At 48.9% G+C, this 6972-nt stretch overlaps 1 long non-coding RNA gene across 1 annotated transcript; it reads left to right on the plus strand.

Annotated features, from left to right (window-relative positions):
• The first annotated feature begins 989 nt into the window (after positions 1-989).
• On the plus strand, positions 990-5469 carry LOC115116523 (uncharacterized). Its single transcript, XR_010461958.1, has 3 exons — positions 990-1265; positions 4312-4434; positions 5113-5469. It is a non-coding gene; the product is annotated as an uncharacterized LOC115116523 (long non-coding RNA).
• The last annotated feature ends 1503 nt before the right edge of the window (positions 5470-6972 follow it).

A 6972-nucleotide genomic window follows, 5' to 3' on the forward strand; every position in this document is an offset into this window, starting at 1 on the left:
ACTGGAGGAGAGGTTAGCGAATCACTGGAGGACGGGTAAGGGGATCACTGGAGGAGAGGTTAGGGAATCACCGGAGGAGAGGTTAGGGGACTCACTGGAGGAGGGGTTAGGGAATCACTGGAGGAGAGGTTAGGGAATCACTGGAGGAGGGGTAAGGGGATCACTGGAGGAGAGGTTAGGGGAATCACTGGAGGAGAGATTAGGGAATGACTGGAGGAGAGGTTAGGGAATCACCGGAGGAGAGGTTAGGAATCACTGGTGGAGGGGTTAGGGAATCACTGGAGGAGAGGATAGGGAATCACTGGAGGAGAGGTTAGGGGATCACTGGAGGGAGAAGATTAGGGAATGACTGGAGAGGTTTAGGGAATCACTGGAGAGGTTAGGGAGTCACTGGAGGAGCATTAGGGAATGACTGGAGGAGAGTCACTGGAGGTTAGGGAATCACTGGAGGAGAGGTTAGGGAATCACTGGAGGAGGGAGTTAGGGGAATCACTGGAGGAGAGGTTAGGGAATCACTGGAGGAGGGGTAAGGGGATCACTGGAGGAGAGGTTAGGGAATCACTGGAGGAGAGATTAGGGAATGACTGGAGGAGAGTTTAGGGAATCACTGGAGGAGAGGTTAGGGAATCACTGGAGGAGGGGTTAGGGAATCACTGGAGGAGAGGATAGGAATCACTGGAGGAGGGTTGGGAATCACTGGAGGAGAGGTTAGGGAATCACTGGAGGAGAGATTAGGGAATGACTGGAGGAGAGTTTAGGGAATCACTGGAGGAGAGGTTAGGGAATCACTGGAGGAGAGGTTAGGGAATCACTGGAGGAGGGGTTAAGGGAATCACTGGAGGAGAGGTTAGGGAATCACTGGAGGAGAGGTTAGGGAATCACTGGAGGAGAGTTTAGGAATCACTGGAGGAGAGGTTAGGGAATCACTGAGGAGAGGTTAGTGAATCACTGGAGGAGAGGTTAGGGATCACTGGAGGAGAGGTTAGGGAATCACTGCAGGAGAGATTCGGGAATGACTGGAGGAGAGGTTAGGGATTCACTGGAGGAGGGGTTAGGGAATCACTGGAAGAGAATTTAGTGAGTCACAGCTCTATCACCATATGTCCTTTTCTCTTCAGATCTCAATGAGTGCCAGAAGACACCACAGGTTTGTGGCAGCAACGCTTCTTGCCTCAACACCATCGGGAGCTACAAATGCCAGTGTCAACCTGGGTTCAGATCCACAACGCCTGTCAACTATACTGCTCTCATTGGGGAGTGTAAGGGTGAGTATTCAAGTGTGTGTGTAACGACTTTCCTCCTCTTCGTCTGAGGAGGAGTAAGGATCGGACCAAAACGCAGCGTGGTAAGTGTCCATATTGATTTATTCAAAACCACACAACTGAACACTGGAACACAAATAATAATGTTGAAATCTACAAAACCGAAACAGTATCGTGTGGCCCAAACACTCACAAACAAAAAGTGAAACACACGCTACCTAAGCATGATTCTCAATCAGAGACAACTAACGACACCTGCCTCTGATTGAGAACCATACTAGGCCGATCACAAAAACCAACATAGAAAAACAAACATAGACTGCCCACCCCAAATCACGCCCTTCACCACAGTTTTTGTCCGCCTCCTCAACCGCCCCCGTGGCCTCTTACGAGCAGCGACCCTCACCGCCGACCTCCGACTAGGGACCCTAGCCATGGGTCCCGAATGGACGGGTGATTCCGGCAGTGCTGGACAGGCGGGAGACTCTGGCAGCTCCGGATTGAAGGACGGCTCCGGCAGCTCCGGAGTGAAGGACGGCTCCGGCAGCTCCTGGCTGGCTGACGGCTCTGGCGGCTCCTGGCTGACTGACGGCTCTGGAGGCTCCTGGCTGGCTGATGGCCCTGCGCTGGCTCCTGGCTGGCTGACGGCTCTGGCGGCTCCTGGCTGAATGGCTGCTCTGGCGGCTCCTGGCTGAATGGCTGCTCTGGCGGCTCCTGGCAACCCCGCGGCTCTGGTGTCTCCTGGCTGACTGGCGGCTCTGGCGGCTCAGGACAGACTGGCGGCTCTGGAGGCTCAGGACAGCAGACGGGAGGCTCTGGAGGCTCAGGACAGACGGGGAGACTCTGGCGGCTCAGGACAGACGGGAGACTCTGGCGGCTCAGGACAGACGGGAGACTCTGGTGGCTCAGGACAGACGGGAGACTCTGGCGGCTCAGGACAGACGGGAGACTCTGGCGGCTCAGGACAGACGGTAGACTCTGGCGGCTCAGGACAGACGGGAGACTCTGGCGGCTCAGGACAGACGGGAGACTCTGGCGGCTCATTACAGACGGGAGACTCTGGCGGCTCAGGACAGACAGGAGACTCTGGCAGCGCTGGGCAGGAGGAAGGATCTGGCAGCGCAGGAGTGAAGGACGGGTCCGGCAGCTCCTGGCTGGCTCTGGCGGCACTGGACAGGTGGGAGCACCTGTAGGGAGAAGACGGAGAGACAGCCTGGTGTGGGGGGCTGCCACCGGAGGGCTGGTGCATGGAGGTGGCACCGGATAGACCAGACCGTGCAGGCGTACTGGAGCTCTTGAGCACCGAGCCTGCCCAACCTTACCTGGTTGAATGCTCCCCGTAGCCAGGCCAGTGCGGCGAGGTGGAATAGACCGCACTGGGCTGTGCTGGCGAACCGGGGACACACATCGAGCCAGGTGCCACCCCACACCATGACTGACCCACCGCCAAATCGGTCATGCTGGAGGTGGTTGCAGGCAGCAGAAGTTCTCCACGGCGTCTCCAGACTCTGTCACATCTGTCACGTGGTCAGTGTGAACCTGCTTTCATCTGTGAAGAGCACAGGGCGCAAGTGGCGAATTTGCCAATCTTGGTGTTCTCTGTCAAATGCCAAATGTCCTGCACGGTGTTGGGCTGTTAGCACAACCCCCACCTGTGGACGTCGGGCCCTCATACCACCCTCATGGAGTCTGTTTCTGACCATTTGAGCAGACACATGCACATTTGTGGCCTGCTGGAGGTCATTTTGCAGGGCTCTGGCAGTGCTCCTCCTGCTGCTCCTTGCACAAAGGCGGAGGTAGCGATCCTGCTGCTGGGTTGTTGCCCTCCTACGGCCTCCCCCACGTCTCCTGATGTACTGGCCTGTCTCCTGGCAGCGCCTCCATGCTCTGGACACTACGCTGACAGACACAGCAAACCTTCTTGCCACAGCTCGCATTGATGTGCCATTCTGGATGAGCTGCACTACCTGCGCCACTTGTGTGGGTTGTAGACTCCGTCTCATGCTACCACTAGAGTGAAAGAACCGCCAGCATTCAAAAGTGACCAAAACATCAGCCAGGAAGAATAGGAACTGAGAAGTGGTCTGTGGTTACCACCTGCAGAACCACTCCTTTATTGGGGGTGTCTTGCTAATTGCCTATAATTTCCACCTGTTGTCAATTCCATTTGCACAACAGCATGTGAAATGTATTGTCAATCAGTGTTGCTTCCTAAGTGGACAGTTTGATTTCACAGAAGTGTGATTGACTTGGAGTTACATTGTGTTTAAGTGTTCCCTTTATTTTTTTGAGCAGTGTATATAAAGTGTAATATCGGGATGAAAACTAAACATTTGATACATTTCAGCTCTGTATCTGACATGGTAGAGGTGTCTTCTTTTTTTAATCCCATAACCAGGTGTGTGAGGTGTATATTTTTGTGTCAATGTTTAAGACTACCAAGAAACTGTGACCCTGTTTTAGCCTACTGCAGTAAATCAATGGTACCACACTGTGACCCTGTTTTAGCCTACTGCAGTAAATCAATGGTACCACACTGTGACCCTGTTTTAGCCTACTGCAGTAAATCAAAGGTACCACACTGTGACCCTGTTTTAGCCTACTGCAGTAAATCAATGGTACAACACTGTGACCCTGTTTTAGCCTACTGCAGTAAATCAATGGTACAACACTGTGACCCTGTTTTAGTCTACTGCAGTAAATCAATGGTACCACACTGTGACCCTGTTTTAGCCTACTGCAGTAAATCAATGGTACCACACTTTGACCCTGTTTTAGCCTACTGCAGTAAATCAATGGCACACAAACCGCGTGGATGGCTGACACCCCTCATCTAAGGTTGTTGTTCTGGAATGTTCTTTGTTTCCTCTCTCTCTCTCTCTCTCTCTCTCTCTCTCTCTCTCTCTCTCTCTCTCTCTCTCTCTCTCTCTCTCTCTCTGTTTCTCTCTGTCTCTGTCTCTGTCTCTCTCTCTCTCTCTCCCTCTCTCTCTCCCTCTCTCTCTCTCTCTCTCTCTCCTCCCATCCTCCATCTTTACATCTCTGTGTGCAGACATGGATGAGTGTAAGAAGCAGACTGCTGATTGCCCCAACAACTTACCATGTGTGAACACCCCAGGGTCCTACGTCTGCATCTGCCAGTCTGGGTACAAACTAACAGAGAGCAGGTGTGAGGGTGAGAAACATGCTTTTATCATATGGGACTCCTTTCAACGTGTCACTTCAGTATAAGTGTTTGTGAGAGAGAAGTGTGTGTGTGTTTGTGTGTATGTGTGTGAGTGAGTGGTGGTGGTGAGGTGAGTGGTGGTGGTGGTGAGTGAGTGAGTGAGTGAGTGGTGGTGAGTGAGTGAGTGGTGAGTGAGTGAGTGAGTGAGTGTACTGTGTACTGGGCATGTGCACAAACACACCTGGTCTGATACACCTGTAACTGTCCGTCAGGGCTCAGTAACCACGGCAACAACTCTGTCGCCGGCACTGGTGAGGGGGCCGAGGCCATGTTATCCCTGACCCCTGACCTCTAACCCCATGACCTCTTCTTGTGGCCAAGTTCCAATACAGATGTCTGCCTGAACTCACAGGTGTACCCATAACATGAAATAGCAGCAATCTGATACCTGACTGAGCTGTCAGTGATTTACCCACTGCAGTAAACCAACAGCACATACACAGGTTGTTGTTCTGGAATGTACTTTGTTACTTCTCTTTCTCATTTTTCTTCTCACTGGGATGTGTTCAGTTGTCTGCCTCCTCCTCACTTCTCTCCTCAAGTGTTTATGTTAATGTTTGTGCTCTCTCTCTCTCTCTCTCTCTCTCTCTCTCTCTCTCTCTCTCTCTCTCTCTCTCTCTCTCTCAGACATAGATGAGTGTAATGTAACTGCTGGTATCTGTGGAGAGGGAGGGACCTGTCAGAACCAGGAAGGAAGCTACAGTTGCCTCTGTCTACCTGGATACAGTAATTATGGCAACAAACAGGCGAGGTGCTCAGGTGAGGACAGAATCTGGTACCATGATGCACTGCTTCCCACGATATGGTACAGTAAGTTACGAAGAGGAACTAGAACAGGAACTAGAACAGGGTTCCTATATGAACAGTCTTTAATTACGGCTATATCTAACATAACATTACATACATCTATATCTAACTTAACATAACATACATACATCTATATCTAACATAACATACATCTATATCTAACATAACATACATATATATCTATATCATAACATAACATACATCTATACTAACATAACATAACATACATCAATATCTAACATAACATAACGTATACATATATATCTAACATAACATAACATACATCTATATCTAACATAACATAACATTACTACATCTATATCTAACATAACATACATCTACATAACATAACATAACATACATCTATATCTAACATAGCATAACATTACATAAATCTATATCTAACATAACATACACCTACAGTGCCTTTAAAGTATTCGTGCCCCTTGAACTTTGCGACCTTTGCCACATTTCAGGCTTCAAACATAAAGATATAAAACTGTATTTTTTGTGAAGAATCAACAACAAGTGGGACACAATCATGAAGTGGAACGACATTTATTGGATATTTCAAACTTTTTAACAAATCAAAAAACTGAAAAATTGGGCGTGCAAAATTATTCAGCCCCTTTACTTTCAGTGCAGCAAACTCTCCAGAAGTTCAGTGAGGATCTCTGAATGATCCCATGTTGACCTAAATGACTAATGATGATAAATACAATCCACCTGTGTGTAATCAAGTCTCCGTATAAATGCACCTGCACTGTGATAGTCTCAGAAGGTCCGTTAAAAGCGCAGAGAGCATCATGAAGAACAAGGGAACACACCAGGCAGGTCCGAGATACTGTTAGAAGAAGTTTAAAGCCAGATTTGGATACAAAAGATTTCCCAAGCTTTAAACATCCCAAGGAGCACTGTGCAAGCGATAATATTGAGTATCAGACCACTGCAAATCTACCAAGACCTGGCCATCTAAACTTCTTCAGCTCATACAAGGAGAAGACTGATCAGAGATGCAGCCAAGAGGCCCATGATCACCTGGATGAACTGCAGAGATCTATACAGCTGAGGTGGGAGACTCTGTCCATAGGACAACAATCAGTCGATATTGCACAAATCTGCCTTATGGAAGAGTGGCAAGAAGAAAGCCATTTCTTAAAGATATCCATAAAAAGTGTTAGCTTAAAGTTTGCCACAAGCCACCTGGGAGACACACCAAACATGTGGAAGAAGGTGCTCTTGGTCATTTAACCAAAATTGAAACTTTTGGCAACAATGCAAAACGTTATGTTTGGCGTAAAAGCAACACAGCTCATCACCCTTGAACACACCATCCCCACTGTGAAACATGTGTGGTGGCAGCATCATGGTTTGGACCTGCTTTTCTTCAGCAGGGACAGGGAAGATGGTTAAAATTGATGGGAAGATGGATGGAGCCAAATACAGGACCATTCTGGAAGAAAACCTGATGGAGTCTGCAAAAGACCTGAGACTGGGACGGAGATTTGTCTTCCAACAAGACAATGATCCAAAACATAAAGCAAAATCTACAATGGAATGGTTCAAAAATAAACATATCCAGGTGTTAGAATGGCCAAGTCAAAGTCCAGACCTGAATCCAATCGAGAATCTGTGGAAAGAACTGAAAACTGCTGTTCACAAATGCTCTCCATCCAACCT

Source organism: Oncorhynchus nerka, unplaced genomic scaffold (assembly GCF_034236695.1).
Source record: "Oncorhynchus nerka isolate Pitt River unplaced genomic scaffold, Oner_Uvic_2.0 unplaced_scaffold_7424, whole genome shotgun sequence".
NCBI lineage: Eukaryota > Metazoa > Chordata > Actinopteri > Salmoniformes > Salmonidae > Oncorhynchus > Oncorhynchus nerka.